Source organism: Camelus ferus, chromosome 2, assembly GCF_009834535.1.
Source record: "Camelus ferus isolate YT-003-E chromosome 2, BCGSAC_Cfer_1.0, whole genome shotgun sequence".
In the NCBI taxonomy this organism is placed as follows: domain Eukaryota; kingdom Metazoa; phylum Chordata; class Mammalia; order Artiodactyla; family Camelidae; genus Camelus; species Camelus ferus.
The window spans coordinates 45,233,160-45,248,247 of record NC_045697.1 but is presented as its reverse complement, the minus strand read 5'-3'; positions in this window follow the sequence as shown (position 1 = coordinate 45,248,247).

The window sequence follows — 15,088 nt, the reverse complement described above, 5'->3', positions numbered from 1 at the left end:
TAAATAGGAGAATCTTCCAATTTATTTGATCAGAAGCCAAAAATACTTGCGTGTCTGCCATGTGAGTGGAGGTAACTGAACACACCAGATACAGATTTACAACTCAACTCTACAGATGTTAGTTGGAGAAATAAACTGCTCTCCATTGAACTATGAAGTCATGAGCACACCTCATAAATTTTTTTAATTAAAAAAAAAATAAGGGTGAGACTACAACTCTGTGTCCATCATACTTGAGAAACTGGGAAACAGAAATAGGTGGAGGACCTCTCCTGAGGCAGAAGGCACATTCCTTTAGCTTGGCTATGCTCCCCAGACTTGAGGAAGCCACAAAGCCTTCTCTTCTCCTAGTTGCCCGTCTTTATCTTTCTGTCTGCTTGAAGAACTTTCCCAGGTCCCCCTGTGTTTCTGCCTTTTCCCCACAATGTTTCTTCTACCTCCTGGATACTCAGAAAGATTTCCCTTAGGTGTCCCAGGAGTGCGCTGGAACTGACTCCCTCCTGCTTACGTGAGTTTCTTCCCAACTCCACTTCGGAGCTCGAAATCGGTCATGGTGGGGGTATTCACACCATGGAAACTGGCAAACGTTGCAGATCAGAGCTTTTTCCCTTCCCAGCATTTCTGAAAGGACTGCAGTACTGGTCCCAGCACCTTCCTCCAAGCTGCTGTCAACAGCTGAGGACACGCACGCTCAGGCTGGCTGAGCTCCTAGCCTGGCTGACCACGCCCCCGCTTCAGAGACGGTATTCAGAGATCTGGCAGAGGTGGGGGGGGGGGGGGCTGTGGAGTGCATCTTAGAGTCAATGAAATATGACCTTGAGGCTCACAGGTTCAGACACCAGATCTAGGGCTGAGGCCCAGAAGAGATGGCATCCTGCAGGGTCTTTGCTGGTCTTTAGGTCCAACTAAATCTGACTATATGCCAGAATCACCTGTGAGGGATTAAATGATATATTCTGAACTAAAAAATTAATTCACCCACACCAATTAAATCAGAATTTCTGAATTAAGAAAACCTCTCCAAACAGTTATAATGTTCATCTATTTTTGAGAAGGAGTGAGCTACATCTTCCAAAAACCCAGTCTTTACATTTTCTCATTATAGATTTTATTATTTATACTTTACAAAAATGATCTCTGTATTATGTGAACTCTCTAAGGTTAATTTGCCAAGAAGTTTTTAGGGCAGAAATAGAGTGCAGCTGCTTTTTCTTTTTTTATATACTTTTTTCCCCCTTAGGTTTAAACTCTTATCTCATAATTCATACATTTGGTTCATACTGGTGTTTCTTCTTCACTAGTGTAGATCTAGTTAGTGCAAGTTTCTAAAACTAATGAATAATTCCTCCTCCTTTAAATGCTAGTTTCTTTATAATTTATTTTAAATATTTGAAAAACACATAAATATTATTTTTTTAACTTCCCATAAAATAGTTATGGATTTATAAACTAATGGCATATAAATATCATAAAAGCATTTCATCCTGACACCAAATTTCCTCCTAGTATAGAGACAATAACACAGTTGATTGAAGAAACAAATTAGCTAACAATTAACATCCGCTAATCACCCTGGGAATACTTAGTTTTGTTAGTCCCAGAAGTTCTTAAACCACAGCCCTTCCCCAAACTGATTTTCCCTTTCACTTTCCCCTCCTTTCTCTTTAACAGAATTTTAATTGCTGTTCAAGTATCCACCCCACTTCTAGCCCCAGAGGGAGACTCTTTTTTTCAATTGAAGTATAGTCAGTTTACAATGTTGCATTAATTTCTGGTGTACAGCATAGTGATTCAGTTATACATATACACACACATATACATATATATTCTTTTTTAATATTCTTTTTCATTGTAGGCTACAACGAGATATTGAAAATAGTTCCTTGTGCTCTACAGTAGGACCTTGTTGTTTATTCATTTCATATATAGTAGTTAGTATCTGCAAATCCCAAAGTCCCAATTTATCCCTCCGCCTCCACCCCTTCCCCGCTGATAGCCGTAAGTTTGTTTTCTGTATCTGTGAGTCCATCTCTGTTCCAGAGGGAGACTCAAGATTACTCTCTGTCAACTAATATATTCTCCAGCTACTGTTATTATTCCAGGGATGGACACAGGGGCCTAATCAGACTACAGGAAAGGACTCATACACCACCTTTGAAGGTATACAGCGTCTCATCTCTCTCTCCCACTGGGTGTGGTAAGGAAGCAGGTAGCCCTGACTGCCATTGGCCACCATCTGAGAACTCGAGGAAAACCAACTTGAGAATGGAATGAGCACTGAGCAGAGCAGAGGGAAGGAAGGAACCCAGGCCCATGAAGGCACTGTTGACTTCAAATTATGAGAGTTAATACATTTCCTGTTTAATCCAGTTTGAGTTGGGTTTCCTTGACAGCTAAAAACCTCAGACTACACCTCCTTCTTTGCATCATCAGATATCTGGGTTCTAGCTCTGTTTGAATGCTGGTGGGCTAGGCTGAGATAGAATGAAACTTTTACTGGTTGGTATCTGACCGCTTGTCAAGTTCTTTCTTGTCGAAAAAGCTTGTGCAAACCTCCTGCTCCTCCAAGGGACAAAGGAGACATCCAGGATGGTGAGCCCTGGACTAGGGGTCAACAGTCCTCAAACATTGGCTGTTCCTTAACCAACCTGGCTCTCAGAGACAAAGCGTGTAGACTGATTGGGGTGCAGAAGGAATGAGAAAGCAGGACAACAGAACTGAAGTAAATTACTTACAAGCTCACTTCTTGTTCTGCTATCTCTCCCTCCTCTGAATTCATAGACTGTATTGTCTTTTTAGTCATTTTCCACTTAACCTATGATTTGCATATTCATAGCTCTTAGTGCACAGAAAGACAATCACTCATTGACTGGATGGATGATTGATCTGTCTCCTTCTCATAAGAAAACTCCTTTTAAGTTATTTCTTTTACTTAATCTCTTATTGGCAGTTTATTTTTGTTCTTTTAGATTGTGGCGTTTACCTAAGAAGAAAACTTTTTAAATGGGTTATTTTGTTATTTAAAGACAACAAGGTTCTCTGTCTCAAAAAGCAGAGAAGAATGTGGGTGTGAGACTGAGCCCCGTGTGGCCCTGGCCTGGCTGTGTGGTCCTTTCCCTTCTGTCACTGAGCCTGGAGCTGGAAGTTTGCTTTCCAGCAAGCCTGGGAGCCTGCACATCCTTGGCCACACAAAGCCCAACCTTACCTGGCCATTGTGCCCTGAGGTTCCCCCTGCTTTCAGTTTAGAGCTTCACTTGTCTGCCTAAAAAGCAAACCTATTAAATCCTGATAACTCACAGGCCATTAGCCACCTCATTTAGCGAAGAAAATGACAGCTCCTCATTACTCTAGGCTGATCCTAAACCCGTCTAGAATCTTGTATTAAATTTCTGCCACTTCACAAAGCTTGCTGAATGTGTCCAGTAAAAAACCAGGATTCAATTAAATTCAACAATAATTATTTAGATTTCAGACACTCTATTAGGTACAAAATAAATAAATAATATTTCCAGTTAGGAGCTTTTATTATGGGCCACTGTCTGTGCTAAGCATTTTACCTACGTCACCTCATCTAACTGTTACCATGCTTCTATGGTGATTTCTTATCCTCCGTTTACCATCAAGGAAGCTGAGGCGGGGACTAAGGGACTTTTCAAGTCCACACAGCTTCTAAAGGGCAGGGTTTCTACCTAGATCTGACCCTAAGCCTGTGCTCTTATCTCCTCTGCCATGCCTCCTCCTTTCCTCAGGATGCTCATGTCTGGTAAATGGCTTGAGGAATCTGAAATTTGGACTCCTGAGGGCTGAGTTTGGATTCAGGCAACTCCCTGTGCTGCCCCGACCCAGGAAGCGGTCAGGAGTCAGATTACTGGGTCTCTGTGGCTCACCTGTTCCAACTGCTGATCCCAGCACTTACCTTCACTCATGTTTGACAGATTGCTCTTAAAAGATACCAGATTCCCAACAAGGGGCTCCTTTTGGCCCTAAACATCAAGACTCTGTTAGTATGGAGGCACCCACATTGGGGAGGGGGAGGGGGAGGAGAGAGGGGAAGGGGAAGGAGGAAGGGAAAGGTGGGGAGGAGGAGGGGGGAAGGAGGGCAGAGGTCACTGAGCAGCTCCCCTCTACAGCCCCACCTCCTTGGACCCAGCCCCTCAGCTCAACCGAGGCAAGATTAGAATGTTTCTAAAAGAATTTCCCAACAAAACAACATTGGGAGAGCACCCAAAGATAAGAAAGGAAAACACCAAAGCAGAGAAATGGATGAGTTCACAGAGCATGGGTTTCCTGTGCTAATAAAGCCCCAGGTGGCTTTTAGCTCATGTCTCTCAAGCACACGTTCTGCTTCCTTCTTATCGGTGGTCAGGACCAGGGCTGGGCTGTGCTCTCACCCGTGGCCGTTTGCACTTGGCACCCATGCTGGGCGAGGTCTGGACGGGTTCTCAGACCGTCCACAGAGCCGCCTTCTCTGGCTTGGCTCCAGGTGTCAACGCTGAAGCAGGTGGGAGTTGGGGAGCGGCACATATGTCCAATGTGAGGCCTTCCCAGGAAGTGTGTTCAGGAAACGTGTTGACATAACTATTGCTGGTGATTAGGTTCTTGTCTCATCGCAGAAAGAATTCAGAGGTGAGACATGGAGGTCAAGAAAGTAAAGTGGGGAATTATTAAGGGATGGATGGTACACTGTCAAAGGGAGAGCGGGCAGGCTCAGGTGAGCAGCTGCGCTGAGTTTTTCTGGTGAGTTGGTTACATAAGGTGTAAAAATGAATGAGCAGAATATTCATTGGGGAGGGAAGGGCCTGGGATCATAGTCCCTGATTTTCATCCCAGCTCCACCTTCCCGAGGGAGAGGAGGAATTTTTGTCCTTATTTATTCTAGATCAGAAGTGTCATGGCATCGGTGCGTGATCAGTACTTCTAATCTGCAAGGCTAATTTTATTGAAATGAGGGCATAATGAGCAAAAGGTTACACTTGGACACTAGAGATTCCTTCCTTTTCCCACCTTTGTTTGTCGGCCTCCAGGACACTGGTCACCCCCAAAATATGTGATTTCTTATCAGTCCCGAGGTTCCTGCTTTTCTCTGTCTGCTCAGGGGCCCCTGTTGTTTACATGATATATGGTTTCCTACATGTGGCCTGTGCTCCTCCTTTTTTGCCCAATCCCTGCCATTTGGTCTGCATCCTCCTTTCTCTGCTCATATCTAGCTATCTGCCTGCTCTAACATAACTATTCTTAAGTCAATGATAGAAAGATATTAGAGAAGTAAAAGTAAGAACTTTCAGGCAAAGGAAGCCCAAGCACAGTGTCCTTTTGACTTGCACCCCTCACCTCACCCCCAGTGCAGACCCCTCTGCAGGCTTGCTCCCCCTCACAAGAGGCCCTAGGCATCCAGAGCTCTGCCAGGATTACCTCCTGCACTTTCTGTCCGCCCACCTCCTGGCACGGTCTGTCCCTGTTTATCTCCTGGATGAGAAAGGCACTTTTTGATCTAGCCTGCAATAATCCTGCGAGGCATGTGAAGTCACCGTCTTCACTCTTTATCACGCAGCTCTGCCCCCAGCCCCCTAGCTTTGCTCATGAACCTTTCTTGCCCAGTCCTGCTCATTTGCCTAAAATCATGGGTCTGCACTGATAGCTAAGTCTACTTTCTGGGAAAGCTCAGATTCTTGATCTGTTCTGAGCGAGCATCCATTTCTAATCCAGCTAAGACCTGTGTTAGCTTCAGGAACATCAACTGGGGTGCAGCACATACCGCAAAGGCAAGAAGACCAGTTAGACGGCACCTCAACACTTCAGGGCAGGAAGCAGGGCAGAACCAGCACTGGCCCCCCAGAGATGGGAGGCAGCGGGCAGTATCATGGAGGATGAATTCATCCAACTCAGAGGACCAGACAAGCACTGACATAACTCATGCGGCACACTGAGAAGAGTGCCTGTTACAACAGAAGTGTGCAATAAATGTCAGCTCTTATTTTAATTAGTTACATATACCGAAGTTTGCCTTTCAGGCTGCATAATGCTCTTATTATTGGTATTCATTATTCAGTCAGGGAATCGTGTCTTCATTTCCAGAAGAAACATGAAGTAATTTGCTGTAAAATGTTACAGTTCCAATCACCGCATTGACTTAGTATCCTTCCTACTGCAGATGATAAAATTAATTCGTATTCAATGACAGATTAGAGAGCCCATTTGTTATCTTCGAGCAGAATTTGCAAAACCAAATTTGTTAAGACTGAGTCCAGGATGGTCCTGTTGGAACTAACTTTCCACATTCCTGGATTAATATTTTACCCTAATCGGCATCTCTAGTCACCTCTGGCCAGTTATTCAGCTCCCGTCTTGATTATAACTTGTGTTTAACCACTCCACCACACTCCTGGTTTTTTTCTCTGCCTGCTTTCATGAGTCCCTGTCATCCCCTCAGGCAGGTGACAGAACTAGCTATATTTTCTAGAGAGCTGAAAGGGAGCACATTGCCTCTGCCACATGCTGCTTGACTTCCAACAGCCTTTTCTTTTATCACCAAGAAAAACTAAAACTGTGGCCTTTGCCCCAGGAATGAGGAAAGGGTTTTTCCTGCATGTCTGCTTCCTCTCAGCTCCCGGCTCTGCTTTAGTCAATATTTACCTGTCAGCCCAAACCATATTGATGTTGAGCCCAGAGGAATTAAATCGATCTGTTTTTCACCTACCTTGTTGGACCTTTTGTTAACTATAGCTTTTTGTGAGCTGAATATTTCTAAGTGACAGAGTAGAAACTCTTTAGGCCACAGACAAAGGGACTGGATTCACCCTTAACTTAGGAGCTTAACAATTGTGATCCATTAGGCTGTTCTCATCTGTAGCTGCACTGATTCTGGAAACATTATCGGACCTACAGGATACTGAACCCATGCAATCAATAGCCATTATGAGATGATCCTTCTTTCCCTGAAAACAAATAGTGCTTAAAAACAAACACATTTAGGCAACCATAAATGCTATGTAACCAAACAATTTTATTGATTTGGCTTGTGGGATTTCTTCTTGATCCTTCTCCTCCTCCTCTTCTTTGTCTTCTTTTTAGTTAAGATTCCACACATTTGGACTCTAGTACATTGCCTCAGTGATGCATTATAACTTTCAGGAATGAATACAATGATTTCTTAAATGTATATGGTGAGATTTTTAAATGTCAGTTATCCTGAGGCTTTATCTTTACTTGTCCTCTCTTCCTTGGGGGTCTGAGTGATTTTTTTTCCCAACTTATGAGTAGTTTTCTATCCGCTTGCCCTCTGCCTCTCACTACACTCATATAGAGCTATTTGGAGAACAAAACAAACCAAAACTCACAATCTCTTTCCAGAACCTTCCCCTTTCAATGTTCTAGAGGGGCTCAAAAGAGGTTCCGTCCCATCAGTGAACAAGAATGGCACTGCACGCACATAAATAAACAAAATCAATTAACAAAATTGATAAACCTTTAGCCAAACTCATCAAGAGAAAAAGGGAGAGGGCCTAAGTCAATAAAATCAAAAATGAAAAAGGAGAAGTTACAACCAATACCACAAAAATAAGAGACTACTATAAGCAACTATTCACCAATAAAATGAACAACCTGGAAGAAATGGGCAAATTCTTAGAAAGGTACTAATCCCTCAAGACTGAACAAGGAGGAAATAGAAAATAGGAACAGACCAATTACCATCACTGAAATTAAATCAGTAATTTAAAAACTCCCAGCATACAAAAGTCCAGGACCAGATGGCATCACAGGTGAATTCTACCAAATATTTAGAGGAGAGTTAACACCTATCCTTCTGAAATTATTCCAAAAATTGCAGAGGAAGGAGGACATCCAAAGTCATTCTGCAAGGCCACCATCACTCTGATACCAAAACCAGATAAATATATCACACACACAAAAAAGAAAATTACAGGCCAATATCACTGATGAACATAGGTGCAAAAACTCTCAACAAAATACTGGCAAACTGACTCCAACAATACATTAAAGGGTCATACACCATGTTCAAGTGGGATTTATCCCAGGGACACAAGGATTTTTCAATATCCATAAATCAATCAATGTGATATACCACATTAACAAATTGAAGAACAAAAACCATGTGATAATCCCAATAGATGCAGAAAAGCTTTTGATAAAATTCAACATCCTTTTAGGATAAAAACTCTTCAGGGAGTGGGCATAGAACACACTTCAACATAATAAATGCTGTATATGACAAACCCATAGCTAACATCATACTTAATGGTGAAAAGCTGAAAGTGTTCCCTCTATGATCAGGAACAAGACAAGGATGCCTACTCTCACCACTTTTATTCAACATAATTTTTGAAGTCCTAGCCATGGCAATCAGTGAAGAAAAGGAAATAAAAGGACTCCAAATTGGAAAAGAAGAAGTAAAACTGTCACTGTTTGCAGATGACATGATACTATACATAGAAAATCCTAAAGATGCCACCAGAAAACTAATAGGGCTGATTGATGAATTTGGTGAAGTTGCTGGATACAAAATTAATATATAGAAGTCTGTGGAATTTCTATACAGTAACAACAAAATATCAGAAACAGAAATTTAGGAAACAATCCCATTTATTTTTGTATCAAAAAGAATAAAATGCCTAAGAATAAACCTACCTAAGAAGGCAAAAGACCTATACACCCAAAGCTATAAGACACTGATGTAAGAAACTGAAGACAACACAAACAGATGGAAAGATATACCATGTTCTTGGATTGGAAGACTCAATATTGTTAAAATGACCATACTACACAAGGCAGTGTACAGATTCCCTATCAAATTGTCAATGACATTTTTCACAGAACTGAACAAAAAAAATTAAAATTTTACAGAAACACCAAAGACCCCAAATAACCAAAACAATCTTGAGAAAGAAGAACAGAGCTAGAGGAATCAGGCTCCCTGGCTTCAGACTATACTACAAAGCTACAGTAATCAAAACAGTATGGTACTGGCACAAAAAGAGTCACACGGATCAATGGAACAAGAAAGAAAGTCCAAAAGTAAGCCCACACACTTTTTTTTTTATTTTACCATGAAGATATATCTTTAAAGTTTATTATTTTTAAATTGGGAAACTAGTATATGAACATATTCTTGTTGCCAAAAAACCCACACACTTATGGTCAATTAATCTAAGACAAAAGAGGCAAAAAATATACAATGGAGAAAAGACAGTCTCTTCAATAAGTGGTGGTGGGAAAACTGGATATCTGCATGTCAAAGAATGAAGTTAGTACATTTTCTAACACCATATACAAAAGTAAACTCAATATTTTTTTGGATCCATCTCCTACAGTAATGAAAAGAAAAGCAAAAATAAACAAATGAGACTTAAATAAATTTAAAAGCTTTTGCACAGCAAAGGAAACCATAAACAAAACAAAAAGACAACCTAATGGGAGAAAATAATGGCAAACAATGCTGCTGACAGGGATTAATTTCCAAAACACACAAATAGCTCATACAGTTCAGTATCAAAAAAACAAACAACCCAATCCAAAAATGGGCAGAAGACCTAAATAGACATTTCTCCAAAGAAGACATACAAATGGCCAATAGGCATATGAAAAGATGCTCAATATCACTAATTATCAGAGAAATGCAAATAAAAACTACAATGAGGTATCACCTCATACCAGTCAGAATGGCCATCATTCCAAAGTCCATGAACGATAAATGATGGAGAGGGTGTGGAGAAAAGGGAACCCTCCTACACTGCTGATGGGAATGTAGTTTGGTATAGCCGTTACAGAAAACAGTATGGAGATTCCTCAAAAAGCTAAAAATAGACTTACCATGTGATCCAGTAATCCCACTTCTGAGTATATATCCAGAGCGAACACTAATTCCAAAAGATACATTCACCCCAATGTTCATAGCAGCACTATTTACAATAGCCAAGACATGGAAACAATCTAAATGTCCATCAACAGATGACTGGATAAAGAAGCTGTGGTGTACTTATACAATGGAATACTACTCAGTCATAAAAAAGAGTAAAATAATGCCATTTGCAGCAACATGGATGGACCTAGAAATCATCCTTCTAAATGAAGTAAGCCAGAAAGAAAAATACCATATGATATCACTCATGTGTGGAATCTACAAAAAAAGAAAAGAAAAGAAAGGACACTAATGAACTCATCTACAAAACAGAAACAGATTTGCAGACATAGTGAACAATCTTATGGTTACTGGGGAAAGGTGGTGGGAAGGGATAAATTTAGGTGTTTGAGATTTGCAAATGTTAGCCACTATATATAAAAATAGATTTTTTAAAAAGCTTCTTCTGTATAGCAAAAAACAAAAACAAACAAACAAACAAAAAAACCAGCACAGATTTCCTGTTAAGACCTCAGCAGGAATATTTAGGGAAATTAATATAGTAAAATATAATAAATTTCCAACAATACGTATGTAAGAAAAAAACCAACACAGACCTTCTTGGGAGAAAGAGACTCTATTAATTCTCTCAACTCCTTACTAATTGTAAAAGTGGTCTGCTTTATAAAACAAAAGCTAACAAATCAGATATATGCCACCTTCATCTTTCTCAGATAATCACCACAAAAGTTCCACAGTGGGATCCTCTAAATGGTGCATTTTCCCTGGTGCATTTTAAATTATTATTTTGTAAGAATTATCTTGAGAAACACACACCATTTTCTTAAAAACCTACCCTCTAGCAGTCCAAGAGGAGGGACCCACCCATTCGGGAACCAAGGAACCCCTATAACTTCTGAAGTCATAACAACAAGTCAGACCACCAGTGCACAGGGATGCACTGAGTGCCCGCTCACCGGACACCACCCCTCCTCAGTGTTCTGGGTACAGCAAGAAGGCTGAGAGGCAGTGTTTCTAAGTTTCATGGACTACATTACCAACAGATCATTTAACTTCTCAGTTTTGGGTTGCTACACCGCATTTAGTCTTTCTTCCAAGAACAGTGATGGATACTTTTCAAAACTAAACCAGTCTGCCAATAAAGTATTTCTGTTTTGTTTTAGTTTTGCCCAGAACAAAATGATAGTTTTCCCCCAAGGTAAATTAAACTCACCATTTCTAATAAGGCAGAAAATACTTTAAATAATTTTAAATGACATTTTTCTTGGTTTCTCCTCAATTAGAGTTTCAGGGGAGGAACAGGGTCAGGTTCAAGTCTCTTACAGGCTCTCCTGTCATCATACCTCCAGAGAGACAGCATAAGGGAAATTGAAATGAGACAAATTAGGTGGCAAAGGGCCCTTGTTAGAAATAATTTTTGAAATTTTGAATTTAGTATGGAAAAACTACTAAACAAATACTAGAGGACACTGGCCACTCGTCTTTGAAAAGTCCCCCTCCAGGGGCCTGGCTGGGAGAGTCAAGAAGGCACGAAGCACCACCAGGGCTCGCCTGTCCTGGAACCAGTTCAAGGTGCTCACCCGGCCAGGCTTTGTGAAGCCAGCTCCAAGCTGCCTCCCCCAGGTCCTGTTCCCAGGAAGAAAGTCACAGAGAGATGCACTGAACACAGGACGACGCCTCTGCCCGGCCAGCTGGGCCCCACTGGAAGGGGCTAGATCACAGTTTTAACTGAAATTCCAGAACCTCTTTTTCTGTACTATTATGCCCCAACCATAATTTTTACCTGTTCTACTGAATAAAGAAAGCAATTTAAAGCCAAACATTAACTGAACTGTCATTACCATTCCAGGCTGCGCCTTTCCTCCCGTGCACTTTAGGCTATTCTCCTTCCTGTTAAAGAATTGTTGTCCCCAACATCACACCCTCAGGGAAGTCCTGGCTTGCTCTCTAGGGGACATGGGGCAGAGTCAGCCCCCATTAAGCCTGCTCTGGCGACAGGCGACTCTACTGTACACTCGGTTGGCCAGAAGTAGGGGAAAGCTGTTTCCACTTTGGCTGCTGAGTGGACTCAGCCTGGAAGAATGTGGTGCAGGCTGGGGCCCCTACCACGCCCCCCACCCCACACCCACACAGCCCAGATCCCATTCCTGCGGTGTGGGGACCCTTGGCAAGGCTTACAGCTGGGACAAGTGCTTCTTAATCCCCGTGTGCTGGCTGCAGGTGTTCCAAGCCCAGCTGCCTTCTGGGGCTCCAGAACTTGGCGGGTCTGATCCCAGGAACCAGTGCCTAAAAATCAAACGAATCCGCCTTGGGTCTGGCGGTGACAGTGGTCACTGGGCTGCGCATCTGGCACGTAAGCCTCTCTGTTGAGTTACAAGCTGCCTGTGTCTGTAACACAGTTGTAACTCGGTTTGTTTTTATTGGGCCAGATCCTTATTCTCTGAACACAGTAATAACTCTCTCACAGAGCTTCAGTGGATAAGAATCTGGAATCTGGCTTGGGGTTTAACCTTTATTGAGCGTGAGTGGTTGGTTGCGCACAGAATGCGCAGTGGGACCTCTGAAATGCTTCCTTCCCACGTCTGGGGGACGGTGTTCTCTTAACCCTGGGTAGCGTTGGCAGGACCGGCTCAGATCAGCACTGGTTCCTAGTGGAGCTGGCCACGTCACTGCGCCCCGGGGAGGCTGAATTGTGAACGGTGGGCAAATGTGGGCGGGTAGAGTCAGGGCATTGCACCAGTGCCGGGTCCTCACTGCTGGTGGAAGGCCTACAGCTCCCTGACTGTCTCTGACACCAGCGTTTGCTGTCCATCTGCAGGCACAGACTTACCCGTTAATGTCAGAGTCTCTTCATAGACATCTGTGTGGCTTTTAATTCAGAATTATGAGAGGTTCCAGCTGTAGCTATGGTAACGACACTGCCAATAACAAAGATTCAAACACAACCCTAAGTAATTTTTGCATTTGCTCTTTTCCCATAGCTCTGTTCTTTCTCTATTATGCAGAATCTAAGACTAGTCCTTGAGCCGTAGTTACTGAATCAGGTCTACACCACAAGCCCTTTGGGGACAGAAGCCATATTCCCATCATTTTTGTAGCAAACATGGAACCATAAGAAGATCACAGCCTTTGGTATCAAATCAATTTGTGTTTGAATGCCAGAGCTTCTGAGGTTGGTGGCCTTGTACGATTTAATTAGCTTCTCCATACCTCAGTTTACTTATGTGTAAAATGGGAATAACATCCTCATAATAAAGCTCTTGGTTCTTTTCTTCCCTTTGCATCTCCTCCCCCACCCCAGTGTCTACTGCAGTGTTTTACATGCCTGTCATAGATATTTGAAACATTTGAACTGCATTTCTTAAAATAAGCAGCAAGTATTTTCCAAAAAGGGAGAAATGCTTTATTTGACAATTCTCCATATGAAGGCATGAAAGAGAGAACTTGAGAAACCCAGTGAACCATCCAAGGCCAGAAAACATGTTGGTGGCAGGTCCCAGGATAAAATCGACTCCTGAATCTCAGATAAGCTCTTCAAGTTCATCTAAAGCCTTCCCTAGATGTACGATATCACAGTGAGCAACAGTCCATCAGGAAACAGAACAGGGGAGACAGATGCAGGGCTTCTGCAAATCTTCTCAGAGCTCCTGCAATTCCTGGACACAACACACGCCAGCCTCGGGGCCTCAGTCAAAGGCACCAGAACAGAGACAGGCTCCATATGGTGCCTGAAAGGTACACTTTATTCACTAGAAGGATGCCATCCACCATAATCTACATGCAAAGGGAAGGGAGCTGAGTCAGATAAGAAGCAGCCACAGTCCAGGTAATTCTCCATCCCCCTGACTCCTCCATACATTGGCCTTCCATGTTCATACCACACTGGAAAACAGAGAGAGGGAAACAAGACGTGCTCCAGACTAACACCACAAACGGTATTTCTGCAGGCATATCACAGGGACCACTGCCAAAGGATTCCCCCGCGGGCTCCCCTCCCAGTCCAGGCGGCCGAGGAGGCAGGGAGACTCCAGCCTGGGGGTGATGCGCCCACTGCTGCCTCGTTGTGACCTCACACAAGATTAGCCCGTCCTTTGTTACCCTTGAAGCAGTCAGTACAGACTAGCGCAGGCAGGGCTAGCGTTCCGGCCTCACGCATTAACTTGGCTGCCCTCAGCCGTCTCCAGTCTTCAGGTGTAAATCCACTGGGCTAACTGATTTCTGTCAATGTGTGAGGTGTCACCAGGGTGGAGGATGAAATGAAGAAATGGGTATGAATATGAAAGCTTAGAGGTAAGAGCCACTATCTGCTAAGGATCAGCTGGATATTCTGATTAAACATCTCTGAGGTGGGGTGCTCATGTCCAGCGGGGAAATACGTTTCCGTTCATCACGCCCAGCAGGATCACACACCACTTAGGACAAGTCCATTGAACAAAGCATGGGCCACCGAAGACCACACTGTGGGCACAGTTGGCATCTGCAGGGCCTTGTGGGTTTCTTCACAAACAACAGGTGCCCCCTCGCCACTGTGAGACCGACCTCCCCGCTTCACATCGCAGAGCTGAGTGGGAACGCTGATCCTGCAGAACTTGACAAACGCACTTTTGCCGTTAGGAGGGGGATCCTCAGTACCACTCCATCTTTCCCAGGCGTCTTTCCCCCTCATCTCCTGCTTCCCTCCCAGACTTGCAAGACAGAAAGGGTGACATGTAGGAACATTAGCGTAACTTACCACTAAATTAAATATCCATAAAATGAGTCCATACAGTGGAACATCCAATCATGTGAGCCTTGAAAAGCTTAACTCAGAGAGTGGGATATTGAACATTAAAGAATCACATGCCGTGTCCCTAAAGAAGCCTGCTGCCACTTATGTAACCCCAGGTCTGAGTGTCTGAGAGCATCCGGAAGGTGGGGAGGCACCGACGGAGTCGATGCATCTGCCCCTGTTTTCTCCGTACCTCCAGTTTGACCATTTCACTCTTGTTGTTTGTTTTAAGAGGCAAGACAATTGGGATAAAACTGGCCTCTAGAACACTTACATGTGTCAGGTTGTTCCTTTTCCTGTTAAGAAAACACGAGAAAGGAGATGCTAATGGACCAGGGGTAGCCCTGGGCAATCTGTCCGACTTAGTGCCTTTACTCCGCGGGGCTCAGAAAAGCCGGCCGGGGGACAGCTTCGTCTCCACGAGCCTCTCTTTGCCTGTAGCT